The sequence below is a fragment of the Schistocerca gregaria genome, chromosome 11 (genome assembly GCF_023897955.1).
Source record: "Schistocerca gregaria isolate iqSchGreg1 chromosome 11, iqSchGreg1.2, whole genome shotgun sequence".
In the NCBI taxonomy this organism is placed as follows: domain Eukaryota; kingdom Metazoa; phylum Arthropoda; class Insecta; order Orthoptera; family Acrididae; genus Schistocerca; species Schistocerca gregaria.
The window spans coordinates 27125148-27141169 of record NC_064930.1 but is presented as its reverse complement, the minus strand read 5'-3'; the positions used below and the strand labels follow the sequence as shown (position 1 = coordinate 27141169).

Sequence of the window (16022 nt, the reverse complement as noted above, 5' to 3'; positions counted from 1 at the left end):
TGTGGCATCAGGATAAAGTTGACATTATACCGATTATACTATCAACTACAGGAGTCATACCACACAATATCCACCAGTACATCAATGCAATACAGCTACGTCCAAATTTGTATATATAACTACAGAAATATGTAATTATTGGTACATGTTCAATTACCCGAAAGTTCCTAAATGCAATGTAAAATACATTGTACAGTTAAAAGGAAGTCACGCTTGATCAAGGCCCGCGTCACTTATCCATTTTTAACCAGACATAACGTCTGAGAAAGGAAAGAAAATAATAATAATAATAATAATAATAATAATAATAATAATGCATCGTCATCACCTGTGCTTTTTTATCGTTTTGTAAAATAGCATGAGCAAGACACTTCTAAAGGCATAACCAACGTACAGAAAGAAGGCAAATATAAAGAGAAAACAAGTTTTTGTCTTAACTGTAGAGCTCGTCTCAAAAATCTTGCGACCGACTTTGAAGTGTTGTAGAAAGTGTCTTGAGGAACAAATCGAGGATAGGAACCCCCTCCTGTGAATGTCATCCAGTGATGCCAGAGTGCTTCAAGTTACGGGTGCCGGTGCTTGTCGCTGGGCCTCCCCGTCGGCAGCAAACGTCACTTTGTACTCTGTCAGACCGTATGCAAAACGTCTCGCTATAATGTTTGTTATTCAGTGATTGTGACCGATTGCCACGATTGCCAGTAGAGAAGATAAAGGCTAGGTGCTGCGTAGAAAGGTCTTCCCTCCTATATATGTGACGGTGATGGTTTTAGACACAGACAGGTTTAGTTTCCTCCTGGAACCATCTAAAATCTCTAATGTTTTACGGTAATGGGAGAAAAATAAACAACACGTGTAAATCTGTGTCCGGAATCGTCCGCCGAGACAACAGAGCGTCACATTTGTAGGAGACGAGGTCTGTCTACACGGCAGCTATCTTCGTCTTCCTCAGTGGAAATTGTGGTGGTCAGTTGTAATCGGTACCATCTTTACTCGAATCTAAGCCGCACCTGAAAAATGACTTGAAATCGTGGAGAAAAAAAAAAAAAAAAGTTCCCGAATCTAAGCTGCACCTGAAATTTGAGACTCGAAATTCGAGAGGAGAAGCAAAGTTGGGCTATTGTAATACGAGACACAATTTAGGTCGAATGAATGATGGTACAGCTACAGTAGTTTGGTTCGAGTCGTAAGCTTAGCAGTTGAGCTTTACCGGGTAGCCGTTTGTACGGGTACCCTTCCTTTTTCACGTGCTTCGTCTGTTTGAATTGATTGCTTTTTTTTCTTTGGTCTGATAAGCGCTGTTTTCTTTGTTATAGGTGTTTACGTCACTCTAAGCTGAAAATTCGTTACTGTACTGTGTCGTGCACGGTTTGTCGCATTCTGATAGTGCGTGTTTATGGACTGTCGCTGCTCGCGGCATGAGAGAGAGAGAGAGAGAGAGAGAGAGAGAGAGAGAGAGGGGGAATTGTCTCATTAGTGAAACAATGGCAAGAGACTGCTATTTGTTGTTACTTACACTGCTGCTTTCTTTGATAATGATCAACAAGAACCAAATAATAGACTGCGTACGATAGAAGATGTTCTGAACGAGAGTTTAGCGAAAATTTTTCTCCGTTTGAAAATCTTTGCAGGCGCCTCTTTAGTACATTACATTCTGCACAGAAATTAGTCATCTTAAATTTAAAAATCTAGTCAGTTGCTGTGCTTCATTTCTGACTGTATCACTATTAGGCATAAGAATAACATGAATATAAACATGACACGATACGTATATTCTTCTGCGTTTGCTGTTGTCTCACTCTAGTTTCGTAGTTTATTAGGCAGACAGGATTTAAATGAGATAGCAGCAAACACTTAACAATTCGTGGCAAAATGTTTATTTTTGTATTATTCTTATGGTGAAAAGAAAAAACGTGTGCTTCACAGTTCATGAAAGTTCCTGTTAGCAACCATCTCTCCTCACAGGTAGGAAAAAATTCAGAAAGTAGAGTTGGTGATATTGACAAGTAGTTAGCCATATTGACAAACATCCCAAACAGTCTTTCCAGTCGAATTTTCGTAGTACACTGAAACGCTGCTACATTCGAAGATGAACACTACGGAATTTGTATTCACTTCGTTGGATAATGTATGAAATTGCAGTGGTCGAATCTCGGGGCGGAGAAAAAAAAGCTCATCTTCCACCTTTTCTTTTCACTTATTTACTGACGCAGAGGATTTGATGCTAGTATTCATATGTGTGCCTACAAAGCATGCCTTTGTAGTGCTACATATCTTCGACGGCAGAAGTTAGTGGTGGCGGCACCCACCAACATTTTTCAGAACTTCCGCTTGATTTGCACTCGACTCTAAGCCACAGGCGATTGTTTGAATTACAAAAACCGGAAAAAAAGTGTGGCTTAGGTTCGAATAAATGTGGTATGAGACACGTGCCACCTATGGTCTCACGAGGTGCAAAGTCGCGCCTACTGCCAAAGGGACGGCCTGGCAGCAGTCGCCGACACTTGTGACCTCGATGCTCTGTAGCGTCGTCAGGTGACGTTCCCAGACATGTGTTCCTATCCTCAATATTTTTCCTTAAGCCACAATCTACAATGCCCAGAAGTTTGTTGTAACATTTTCGGACACTTTGAATACTCCTAAGTGAGAAAACGTGCACACTATCGCACGCACTCCCACTCTGAATACAGACATTTACTGTCACCCGTCTGTTAGGAAGGACGTGCAGAGATCGTGAAGATCAGTTCAGAAATGTATACAGAAAACAACGTGATCAGAGATTCAGCTAAAAGGTATGTAATATCTCCCACCCCTTTGTATATTTTGTGGTTTATGTGCGATATATCTACATAATATGCAGCAGAATACTTGTTAGATGTTTGTCTGTTTTATGGTAAGTTTCCTGAATTTACCGTGCAGGTTTACAACTGTATCTACTCTCGGCAATCTACCGTATGGTGTGTGGCAGAGGGTACTTTGTGTACGTGTCTTTTTTTCCTGTCCCAGTCGCATATGGTTTGCAAAAAGAATGATTACTGTTGGCTCGAGCTTCAGAGCTCTCTTATATATCTTTGTGGTCCTTTTGTGAGATATACACAGGAGGAAGCAATACATTGGTTGACTCTTCTAGGAATGTAAGGTCTCAGAACTTTAACAGTAGACAATAATGTGCTGCAGATCGTCTCTCTCTCTCTCTCAGTAAATGCCACTTTAGCTGGCGATTCATCTGACGAGATATGTGCTTATTAAATAGAATGTGTATCAAAATGTGCCGCTCTTCTGTAGATGTTCCGTTTTTCCCCTATCGATCCTATCTGGTACTGGAGCCCAGCCTAACGAGCAATATTCACGTATCAGTCGGATGAGTGTTTTGTAAGCTGCTTCCTTTGTTAATGGACTATGTTTCTCGAAGAGTGTTCCAAAGAATCTGTTTTGCTTGTGCCTTACCAGTGATTAACACAGGGTCAGTATTGCATATCAGTAGTGACAGGGTACAAATAGGAGCCGGTGAAATTAACAGCACTTTGAACAGGACTGTGTATATTAAATTTGCTGACATACTGCGCTGAAAACATAAATGAGGAAGGTTGGCTTTTTGCACTGGTGTGAATAGCCTTAAACTCTGTGGTACAGTGTTCCGGGGTGATACAAGTGCTGCTTAACACCTGTCGGAAGAAAACCGTGCAATCAGTAAAATTTAAAATTCTCATGCTTTCATAATAGTATACATATGAAGGTGTATGTTACATGAAATCACACAGCGAATTGTGTTAGACAGGCAAGTTCACAGCTATGAAACTAGCAGAAAGAACAATTTTCTTAGAGAAGTACACAACACAGCTCCGTAACTGAAATGACTGCTAAATAAATGTGAAATTCTGCAGGAGTAATGAATACAAAACATTAGGTATATTTAAGAAATAGTTGTGAAAGATGCTAATATACCTGTCTAATGTTGCACGAGTAGGAAATGTCATCAATATTTTGTTAATTACAATATAAACTTTTCGAGGAAGAGAAGAAATTTTTTTCATCTTCAGTGCTACAGAAGAATGCTAAATATTAAACAGGAGGATCAGATAACCGAAGAGATAATATTAAATTGAATTGGTGAACAGGTCAGTTTACGGCACAACTCGATCGGTAGAAGGGATCAGTCGATGTGTGCATCCCGAGGCGTAAAGGAATCGTCAACTTCGTAATGGAGGGAAGCCTGGTAGGTAAAAGCTGTCGAGGAAGTCCTGAGGCTGACTACAGCCAGCAACTGCCAGTGGACAGGGGCTGCAGTAGCTGTGCAGAGGTGAAGAGGTCTGCACGGGGTAGGACAAAATGGAATATTTTGTTTATTACTGTATTTACAGCTACTAATTGGATTTTTGTAAGCTTCTCTGATTTGTTTCTTTATTTTCTTCATGTTAGTGCTCATTATTCCATTAGGTATTTCAATTTAAGCCTTTGGCTGTAACACTCTCAATTCACAAACAAAACTGTCATCATTTATTAGCTATCTGCCACGTTTTGAGTGCTATCTGTCCCCACCATCATGTGTACTGTTTTTTTAACAGTAAAACCTCGATTAACCACCACTTTCAAGAGCGCAGAGCACTCGGAACACTAAAAAGGTCGGATACTTGGAGAAGAATGGAAGAAATCGTTTACAGAGCACTAAACTATCTAAGCCGTCAAAATTAAATAAAAAAATACATTTTTAATAAAGAGTAAGGGAAACGGAAAACACCACACACTGAAAATTTAAAAAAAGTGTAAAATGCCTTTTTGTTCAAATTTCTTAAACCTTGGCTTTGAAGCTGCGTCATGCCACTTCCTTACTCGCATTGCTTGTAATTCAGCTGTTGTTCCAAATACACTACAGTTTGCAGAAATTGCAAGACCGAGAAGGAAACACATGAATTCAATTAATTTAATACCACAAGTTAGGTACCTTTTCAAATCTGTACATGTCCTTTTAGTCCTACTATTCAGCATGTCGTGTAGCCACCGTACGCTGCAATTAGAGCTGCTATACACATTGTCATATTATCGATAAGGTTCTGAATACATTCCTGAGGGATTTCCCTCCACACAGTTCGACGCGCAAGTCGCCGAAGTGGAGTCAAATCGAAACGGGCGAGCGATCTACCCGACGGGAGGCCCTCGCCACACGCCATTATTATTATTATTATTATTATTATTATTATTATAGTTTGTATCGGAGCCCACAAATCTGTGAGATCAGTAACTGGAGGACCGTGACACACCAGGTGCCGACCGACCGTATCCCAGACGTGTTCGATGGATGACACGTCTGGCAAACGTGCAGGCCAGGGAAGAAACAGTACCTTTCGTTCTTCAAAGAAACACTGTGCATTCCTCACAATATGTGGCCGGGCATTGTCCTGGTGAAATGTGGCCTGTGGAGATGTCAGAAGCAGGGCAAGTACCTCAGGCTCCACAACCTCCGTTAGGTACTGGCTGCTGTTCAAATTGCCCACAATACGTACGAGGTGCGATCGGTTGTTGTAAGTGACGGTGCCCCAAACTGTCACATCTGGCGTTCGTCTGCTATACTGCTCCACAGTGCAGCCCAGAAGGTCGCGCTCACCACGGTACCGCCGGACACGTATGCGCCCATCACTGTAAGACACGTTGAAGTGGGACTCGTCTGAAAAGATTAGACATTGCCACTCGGCACCCCAGTGACTGCGTTCGTGTCCCCATTGCAGTCGGATGAGCTTGTGGTTTCTGGGCAATGGAAGCTGACATGATGGCGTGTCTGCAACCAGTCCGACCTGCAGCAGACAGGGACGAACTGTCAGTGCACACGAGTTCACACCTGTTGCAGTGTTCCGACTGTGAGCCTACACGGTGGATGACAGTGTAAGGTCTGTAATGGTTGTGCGGCAAGGTGACGGTCGTCTCGTGCTGTGGTCGTGTTCCGTGGTCCAGTTCGCGCTCGACGTTGTGCACGACCTTCCTCTATCCTCTGCTTTCACACATGCGTCACTGTCGTAGCAGTGTGCCCTGTGCGAGCTGAAATCTCACGGTACGACAGCCCCGTTTCCCGGAGACTGATAGTTCTGCCCCGTTCAAACTCGCCCACGTACCGCTACTGCTCCCTTTGACATCGACGGTGTGTGCTGGCACTCACTGTTTTGTTTCCATCTCGAGTGTCAGTTCTGTACAGACTACATTAGGCGCAACACTGACCCCGTCAGACTGACACGAGAGGGCTCTGCTCGGCCTACGTGTACCCCATCTCGCTGCAAAACGTATCGCATGTTGCTTGCGCATCTGTCGCCACTTCCATCACACGTGTTGCTATTCCGGTAATTCTTTCCCGTTGTTGCACTTTTCACGAACGGCACCGTATTTGAGGGCAGTCTTGGAGACATCCTTTGCTGCAGAATGGCCGATCTCTTCGTTGTCTTCCTTTTCTTCAACAGCCGACTCCTTGTGCACATCATTATACTGTTGCAAAATGAGATCAGTCATCTGGCCATCTTCAAGTTCTCCATTGCAAACGTGAGCAGTGTCACCTTCTGCTAGCTGTTCGTTTGCATGAGCAGGCTGGGTACGATTCTGAAGAGTTTGTAAATCAGTGACTGAATCTCCAGTTTCTGGAATATGCTGGTCTTTGTGTAGGCTAGGACAGACGTTCTCCCACAATTTTTGTAGAGTGGTTTTCTTAAGTTATGCTCAAGCTTGAGCAAGTGTGTAGATTTATCTTTTACATTGAGGCTTTCCATTGCTTCAAAAAATTCACAACCGTCTTCTCATTTGTCTAACAGAGGACTGACATATTTACTCCTGTAATGTCGTGTCAGCAGCTCGATAACACCCTGGTCTGTAGCTCGGATTAAAGAACTCACGTGGGAGAGGGGAGGCATTAAAAACACAGGTTTTATGTCACCTCGTTAAAGTTCAGGCTCCGAGCAGGGGCTCGGCACTTTGTCTAGTAATACAGTTGCACTAGTTGATAGGTTCCTTTTTATTTCGTGTGGTTTTTAGTAGTTGGAAGTGATGCGTAAAAAACTACTCTGTTAAAAAAATACCATTTATTCGAGCACTTTTTTGAGCTTTGTAATAAAGAGGAAGTGCTGTCGTGTTTTTGTTTTTGAGAGCTCTTCGTCCCTCAGATGTGCCGATTACAAACAACGGAAAGTAATGGCCAGCACTTGGGTCGCTGCGAGTTGCCACGGTTAGCCTTTCCGTTGCAACTTTTGAGCCTGTTACTGCTCCATTCTTAGAGGCCAGAGTTTCTCGAGGGAGCCTTTTATAGTTCAGTGCTGTCTCATCAGTCTCGTATAATTCATCAGTACCAATGTATGTCACGAGACTATTTATTTCAAATTTTTCGACAGAGTCCCTACACGTATCGTCGGGATGTATACGACCCGGGAGAACTGGGAAACAACTGGGTATATTTTAGAATTCCAGGTATTTTTCATTGTTTTTGCTTTCAGTTACACTTTTGTAATTTTGACTGGTAAGAACCGATACTCTGACAAAGGATACTACCGTATCCCACTACTGCAGAATAACACTGCAGCAATATAACACAAACGAGAGAAAAAACAAAATTAAAACTTAAATTACAAAGGAAATGATCCATATACAAGAACAGAACCCAGTGCTCGTACAAGCATCCGCCATCAGCAAAATGTGTCAAAGGAAGACTACGCAATGCTTCGTAATGACAAATTGGCTCCGAAGAGCGCGATCTCACAACTGCTTACATTAGATTCGTTTTAGCAGTTACGAGCGGGATTGTGCGCGTGTGCAACTGAGTAGTTAGCGAAATCCATAGTCTCAGACTGCCAGAGTCAGACTAAACGACTAAGAGGAATAATAGGTAAGAAAGATTACCTATTATCTTCTCGGTGTATTCGAGAAAAGGAAATTTTGACAGAAAAGTTTTGGCCAGATTGCTATACTAGTAAGGGCCAGTTGTACAGTCCCTGGCTAGCAACCACTTTAAGCAATGCGAAAACGCGTCGTACGAACACGTAACGACGCCTAACCGGAGAATAATCGTGAGATAATTAAACTGGTGATTGTGGCAGAGTTAATGAAGTTAACTGGCGAATAAGCTTTGACGTTGGCAGGAATAGTTACAGAATTAGTGATGACAAGACTGTTTGTTAGAACGAGGAAGGAAAAGACACGGGGACAACACACAAATTATGGAAAAATGTGACGATTCCAAATAAAAATTTCGTACTACTACTTTTCGATCACGTGCTCGAGAAACTTGAGCGTATGAATGAAGTTGTGAAATTATTTCCTAACGTAAAGCTTATTGCTTGTAGTAGGCCTAATAGGCATTTGATTTGCTACTTTGTGAATTATATTCCGTTATGTTATAAAAATGACCTTGTCTTACATTTCCTCGAACACACGTTTTATGCAGCAGACTCTTCTGATAGGTGTGCACTACAAAATGAACATATTTTTGAAAATTCAATTTTAAAAAAATTTAAGACGTCTTATCTCAAACGCTCGAGGGAGAGTGCGGGCAAGGGGGGGGGGGGGGGGGGGGGATGTGGGGGTGCCACTGTCTAGTATTGCCCCGGTTCTGAAATATCGTAGATCCGGGGCTGATGTGCAGAGCGGTCTGAGTTATAGTGGAGTGTGTAGTCTCCATGTGACCCGTGTTTACAGTTAGTGATTTTGCTGTTTCCTCTTCATTTACTGCTCTCACGTCATATGAAAACAAAACGGATTTCTGTGGCCAGGAGATATCGAGCAAATTAAAATACATTCACATAATTACGGAAGGCAAAAATATGTTATTAGTTTCAGATTTTATTTTATTTCCACTTTTCTGACAGTCAAGCATTAATCACCTTGCAGAACAATGAAGGTATTTTTGTTGGTTTGCTAAAGAAATTTCCTTTTATTAATTTTTTCTGCTGAGGCAGTCAATATATTTGAAACAAAGTGTCTAATTCCACACTATTGGCTAGTTTCAACTGTTCGCTGCATTTCAAGTGCACATTTTCATCTTCTACCACGTATGGCATTATGCGACAATAAAGAACCAAACATGATATAACACGTTACTGGTACTCCAAGAAAATTTACGTCCCAAAAACCACACTGAAAAGCTTGATATCTGGTCGAGGCCTACTTCATTGGGAATTTGGAGATACGAATGTGCACTTCAAATGTGCACATATTAGTATGGTCACGAAATTCCGATGCTCTTGGAGTATCCTCTGATGCCTTTTTTCTTTTATGACATAATGTAAGATCTTTCAATGTTTTACACGTAAGAATGTATGGGCCTCCTAAGTCCTAGGAGCTACGCAAGCATGGTGGCACCCGTTATCTGGCACGCTCTGGCAACTGCTGAAACGAACCTATTTCTAAAAGGTTGTGGGAAAATACTGCGAATGGTCGTTTGAAAAGCGTTACTTTCAAAGTAAATTTCCTTTCACGCAAGTTGAACTATGTGCGAGAATGTACGATGAATTTCTTAAATCACAGAATGTTTGACTCTCATTTAAAAATAAACTCTTTGATGATGAGCCATTTGGAAGAATTTTGATCCCAGAAGATCAGACATTTATGTCATTATTAAAAATTTTACTTGCTCATTTGTGTGATAGATCTTAAGGTGTAATACGCACATAAAAGACCAACATTATATGTGAAAGGTTAGCTTGTCTTGCAGCGTATTAATCTTAGACACCAATATTATAACTTAAGTGAAAGCTTTTCTTTTCTTGTAGCAACGTTATGTATATTAATGTAAATCATTAACTGTTGCTGTGTGTGTGTTCGTGCTACTTAACAGTGATGTTGCTATTGGCCGACTACATCGTGTGTCCTAAGCTCTGAATATTCGCTGTCATCGGCTGGCGAGATCACGTGACATGACCTATGACTGGTTTACAAAAGTAGAACGCAGTCTGGATTTCAGTGCTTCGGAAAGTAACGTGCAGTGTTAGGTGGAATTCGAATTTATACTTTTGTAATATGAAAATATGCAGTGTACATGTTGCTGTACATCGAAGATGTTTCCAAAATGTGTTTTTTCCTCCGAGTTTTGTTTTCTAAAGTACCGGGAAATTCGACGCTCTTGTATAAAATCATAACCATTCAAAAGATTGATAAGTTACACAGTACTGAGAGAAAATATACTGTCAGTTAACAGGGAAAAAGTGTGTTTTGACCGAGGAGCACGTGTATTTTTTACCGGGAAATCCAGGAGAAATCGGTGATTTCCCCCCCCCTTGTCTGTGTATACACCCTGATCGTCTTCAGGAAAAAGTTTTTCACCTGACGTAGCAACTTGTCTAAATCGGTGACAATTTTACCACCAGTTAAGCCAACTGTCACTTGCTTGGAATCTGCTTCTTCACCTGTTAGGGCCCGGAAGTGGGCCCCCTTGTGTCTTTTGCTTATGGAACCAAACTCACAAAGTTTTATCGGAGAGTTCAGGTTTTGGTTTTTCTAATAGTTTTTAAAGCATTTTCACCATTTACAGTTAACAAAAAACATAAAGATCTTTTTGCTTCTCTTTTTTCAGTCTGTAATGGTTGTCACTCCATCATCCCTTTCAGAAGCTCATTTCTCAACTGACTCACCTGTGTCAAATCTTTGTAGAACACAGAGTTTCTGTTTGATTGTGCACGCAATACATTTCCTTTTCTGTTTTGTAGCAATTTTTAGTCTTTCAGAATTCCTTGCATTTCTAAATCACAATTTAAATTGTATAAAACTACACTGCAACTTTCAAATTAATTGGAATTCTGTACAAAATTTAAATAGCACACTGATAAAACAGCAGATTAACAAGTACATTAAAGCAAACAGTCCAGCAGTACAGTAGTCTGTCAGCTGAACAGTGTAAGGAGCACGACATAGAGAAACACCTTTTGTGGCAGAAGAAAATCGATCAATAATGCTGGCATTTGCAGACGGGTAATCTGAGAAATCGGTTAATCGAAAGTCAGATAATCGAGGTTCTGTTGTAGTGTAGGGGTGATTTTGTGTTTTAACTTATTTCTGCAAAGTATTTGCACTAAAATATTACGGAGAACAATTACTGTTTTTGACAAATAGTGACTTAGATTAACTGTAGCAGTATTTTTTGTTGTTTAGTGAAATCCCAGAACGTGTGGTCTATATAGGAACTCGTGTCGGTGTAGTCGAGCAGCTTACGGAATTCATTGGCAAAGCTATAGCTGAGTCAGAGTAAGAAGATATCTGGCAGGTGGCAGCGCTGTTGCTATAGAGACATTCACAAAATTGTGTTACGTGATCGGCTGCAGTAGGCACGTGAAGCTGCCATGGCGAGCCCAGTGCAGCTGTCAGGGATCACCTTACACTGACTCGATTGTATTAAATTATTAGAGCCTCTGTGCTGATGCAGATTGTAGTAATGAAGATGACTCTGAAGTGGATTATGCTGATTGCAATGGCCATGAATGAGATTGCAGTTGTGTTACAGAAATAAATAGTGAAGCAAGTAAAGGTATTGACTCATATAAATAAAAACGAGAACATTCTCCAGAGTTGATACTCGGAGCAAAAGCACATTCTTAGAGAAAGTTCTCAGTTTTGTATGAACAAAAACTAGGAAGCATGAACTCTGACCTGGGAGTACTTTCTCTCTACCTCCCCTCCTTATTAAGTAAGTTCTCAGCAAAGAGATTAAAATCCAACATCTTTGGTTCTCAGTTTGTTTTGTTTGTTGTGTGTTTTATGATACTGAAAGTTTTTCTCACATTATTTCTGTGCCAAAATGAAGATTCAGAAATAGCCTTCGTGAAAATAATAAAAGATTATCTAGCAATCATCAGCAAATCGCAAACTTCAGCCGCAAAAAGAGAGAAAGCAGATTCTATTAAGGAAATACAACACCATTACAGGGTTAGTTTTGGGAAAGATGGGAAGATTATGAAGAAACTGCACAATATGAAATCGAGCACCGAGGCCGAGACGGATATAAATAAGACGGAAAACATTAAGATTCTCTGAAAAACTGGAAACAGAAATTTTTGAAGTTTTTGTATGGAGATGACGCAACTCGACTATCCACAGAGTTCGTGTTAAGCCCCATACTTTCCGATTATTATTATTATTATTATTATTATTATGTTCTTAATGCTTTGAAATGGTGATTCAGAAAAATACTTGTTTTTAACGTGTGAAACTGAAACAGTGTTTCATAAAATTTGTCTAATATTTGACCACTTTTCTGTAGAAGTATCAATGTACTGTGCATGAAACTGGGCAAACCCCTCCCACATTTCTGCATAAACCTGCTTGCCATACGAAACTGAATCGTGACACACACTACTATTACTTCTCTCTCTCTCTCTCTCTCTCTCTCTCTCTCTCTATGTTTATTAGGAGCTTGTGCAGTAGGTAGTTCTACCTCTGTCATCTCTTCCCCAGGGAGTTCGGAGGAAACTGATAGAGACTGCACATTCTACGAACCAGAGTCAATTTTGCAGCTTCCGCAAATTGTCACAGCAAACCGTACAGATCTGATGGGCCCTGAAGTCATCATACCTGCTCAACTGCCTGTTTCGGGGCGTGAGAGTGTGTCTAAATGGTGGAGATTGAGTACGGAAACTGATGAGACAGTTAATTTGTCCAATCCAGAGCTGCAAAGGCTGGTGCTATTATACAAGTTAGATATACTGAAAAGAAAGCAGAAATTGATGCGTGAAGATAAACAATAGAACAAATTGTGTAATGTCGCATTAAAGCAGCAGTTTTTAATAATAAAAACATGTTTTTAAGAGAATGTTCATTTACATTCATCATTTACCAAATTACATATCCTCTTACAAAAATTATTCAGTACAAATTTCTTTTCAATGAAACAATAATAGTAACATAATCCAATGTGAAATGTTAAAAAGTGTATGCACTTATTTATTGTTGTTGTCAGGCAAATAGATGCACCACATCCTTACAACAATTTCTGGTAAAGTAAAGCAAAAAGAGTACCTCGATTCTATGTTAAATGCTTCAGGTTAGACAGTTGTGCACTTATTTACTGTAGCACCTGTTAAGTACCTTCAAATCATCCTCGGAACAATTTTTGGGAATGTGAAACAAAAACTTGTGGCCATCAATCTGCTGAAGTTACAGTACAAAAATGACATTAAGGTTCCAACAATTTAAGTTAGTATGTTGTGTCCAAAGCTATTTACTGTAGTATCTGAAGATTCTGTTCCAGTTTGAATTGTTAAATGTTAAACAATTTTTTTGAAAGTAAAATTGATGATAGATGATGAAAAACACTAAACTGAATTTTATTATGTAACATCAGAGCACTGTTTTTTTTTTTATTTTCGTCAGGAAAAATTATTGTAATTACAAAAAATACACAAATTTGGTTTAATTACACAATGTTTTGACAGACTCCAATACACTACAGTTGACATATTACATGAACAATTTCCCGTCTTCTATTTGTTCCACGTACACATACATTTGCTGCTTTCTCTACTCCCAGTACTGGAAGACTTGTCGTCATCACTAGGTGCCTCTCATCCCTTATATGTTTTGCTATGTTATGCAAAACAAAGGCTATCATCATGCTGGGGATTTTTGTTTGGGCAAGCCTTATTTTATTTTGCAGAATTGGGAAACGCCTTTTTACCTGTCCAAAGTACCCTTTCTTTAGAGTGAAATCTGTTGTACGCCCTCTCTTCAGGTGTTTTGGGATTTTGAAACGGTGTCCTTAACCACGGTGCAATGTTGTATCCTTCGTGTCCTAAAATTGAGGCATTGCCCTGGTTCCCTCACAATATACGGTACACATATGAGTTTTTCCATATCCTAGCATCATGTACGGACCCAGGTCATAAAGCATCAACACTCGTAAACATTTCACTGTTATCACACGTCACCTGCACATTTATAGATGGAAAGCCCTTTTAGTTAACGGATTCGTTATAGGTATGTGAGTGCAGTCTAGGGCCCCTACTGTACATGGAAACCTATATCTCGATTGCCATTTAACTTTAGTTGTTTCTAGTTCATTAACGTGACTCGGAAATCGAATCCACAACGGTTTTCTTTCCGTTAATCTGTTACAGAATATATGAAAATGTTTGTGATACTGTAGTGTGGTGTATTCCCAAGTCTTCTCCTACACCACTAAATAGTGCAAGAATGTTTTCATTTTGCTTTAATTGGAAAGGACGCTCCTCTTCTTTCGCGATTTTCGGGAAGGAAATGATTCGCCAGCCAAATAATGTTTTCACTGTTAAATCTATATGAACTCCTTCAGTTCCTTTCTTCTGTGTTCCATTGTACTACATATATCTTTTTTTGCCTTTCGAGGAACATAAATTCCGCCTTTTTTCACTAAAAACACTCGGTAATGCTTAACCACAACACAACTTACTCCGCTCAAAGTATGCTATGAAGCTCACTCATAAAAAGAGAGAATGTTCTCCACTTGTGAGAAACTTCTCTGGTTTTATTCATACAAAATTGGAGAATATTCTTAAAAAAACGCAACCATATCTTTCTAAATAGTTCTAAAAACAAAGATGATGTGACTTACCAAACAAAAGTGCTGGCATGTCGATAGACACAAAAACATACACACAAAATTCAAGCTTTCGCAACCAATGGTTGCTTCATCAGGAAAGAGGGAAGGAGAGGGAAGGCTTACCTTGGGGGGAAAAAAGGACAGGTATACACTCGCACATGCGCACACACACACACACACACACACACACACACACACACACACACACACACACACAAGCAGACATTTGTAAAGGCAAAGAGTTTGGTCAGAGATGTCAGTCGAGGCGGAAGTACAGAGGCAAAGATGTTGTTGAAAGATGTGAGGTATGAGTGGCGGCAACTTGAAATTAGCGGAGGTTGAGGCCTGGCAGATAACGAGAAGAGAGGATATACTGAAGGGCAAGTTCCCATCTCCAGAGTTCTGACAGGTTGGTGTTAGTGGGAAATATCACTTTTCCACGAAGAAAAATGATCCTAATCCTACTCATAATGATCCAACTCCCCAAGACACTATTCAAATTGAACCCTGCCTGGAACAGTTCCGTCCTCCATCACAGCGGGACCCACCTCCTCTTCCTCAAAATCGCCCTCTCCAAACCTTCCAGGAATTTCCTCTTCCAGCCTTGCCTCTCAATCCTTCTTAAAAAACCTTAATCCTACTCCCAACATCACCACTGCTGAAGCCCAAGCTATCGGTGATCTGAAGGCTGACCGATCCATCGTCATTCTTCCTACGGACAAGGGTTCTACGACCGTGGTACTTGATCGTCTGGAGTATGTGGCTGAGGGACTGCATCAGCTTTCAGACAACACCACATACAAAGTTTGCTAAGGTAATCCCATTCCTGATGTCCAGGTGGAGCTTCAAGGAATCCTCAGAACCTTAGGCCCCCTACAAAACCTTTCACCTTACTCCATCAACCTCCTGGCCCCACCGACACCCCGTACCCCTACCTTCTACGTTGTTCCTAAAATTCACAAACCCAATCATCCCGGCCGCCCCATTGTAGCTGGTTACCAAGCCCCCACAGAACGTATCTCTGCCTACGTAGATCAACACCTTCAACCCATTACATGCAGTTTCCCATCCTTCATCAAAAACACCAACCACTTTCTCGAACGCCGGGAATCCTTACCCAATCTGTTACCCCCGGAAACCATCCTTGTAACCATTGATGACACTTCCTTATACACAAATATCCCGCACGTCCAGGGCCTCGCTGCAATGGAGCACTTCCTTTCACGCCGATCACCTGCCACCCTACCTAAAACCTCTTTCCTCATCACCTTAGCCAGCTTCATCCTGACCCACAACTACTTCACTTTTGAAGGCCAGACATACCAACAATTAAAGGGAACAGCCATGGGTACCAGGATGGCCCCCTCGTATGCCAACCTATTTATGGGTCGCTTAGAGGAAGCCTTCTTGGTTACCCAAGCCTGCCAACCCAAAGTTTGATACAGATTTATTGATGACATCTTCATGATCTGGACTCACAGTGAAGAAGAACTCCAGA

General features: G+C 40.9%; 1 protein-coding gene across 17 annotated transcripts in view; it reads left to right on the top strand.

Moving 5' to 3' along the window:
* Window positions 1-16022, top strand: part of LOC126295497 (zinc finger protein ZFP2-like) — a 242273-nt gene that overhangs the window by 27410 nt on the left and 198841 nt on the right. Inside the window, exon 1 of one of the 17 annotated variants that reach the window (XM_049988072.1) lies at window positions 9895-9950. The exons of the other annotated variants lie outside the window; for them this stretch is intronic. The gene's annotated coding sequence lies outside the window, so the exon portion shown is untranslated. Of the gene's footprint in view, window positions 1-9894; window positions 9951-16022 lie in introns of those variants that run through there. 17 annotated transcript variants of the gene reach the window in all.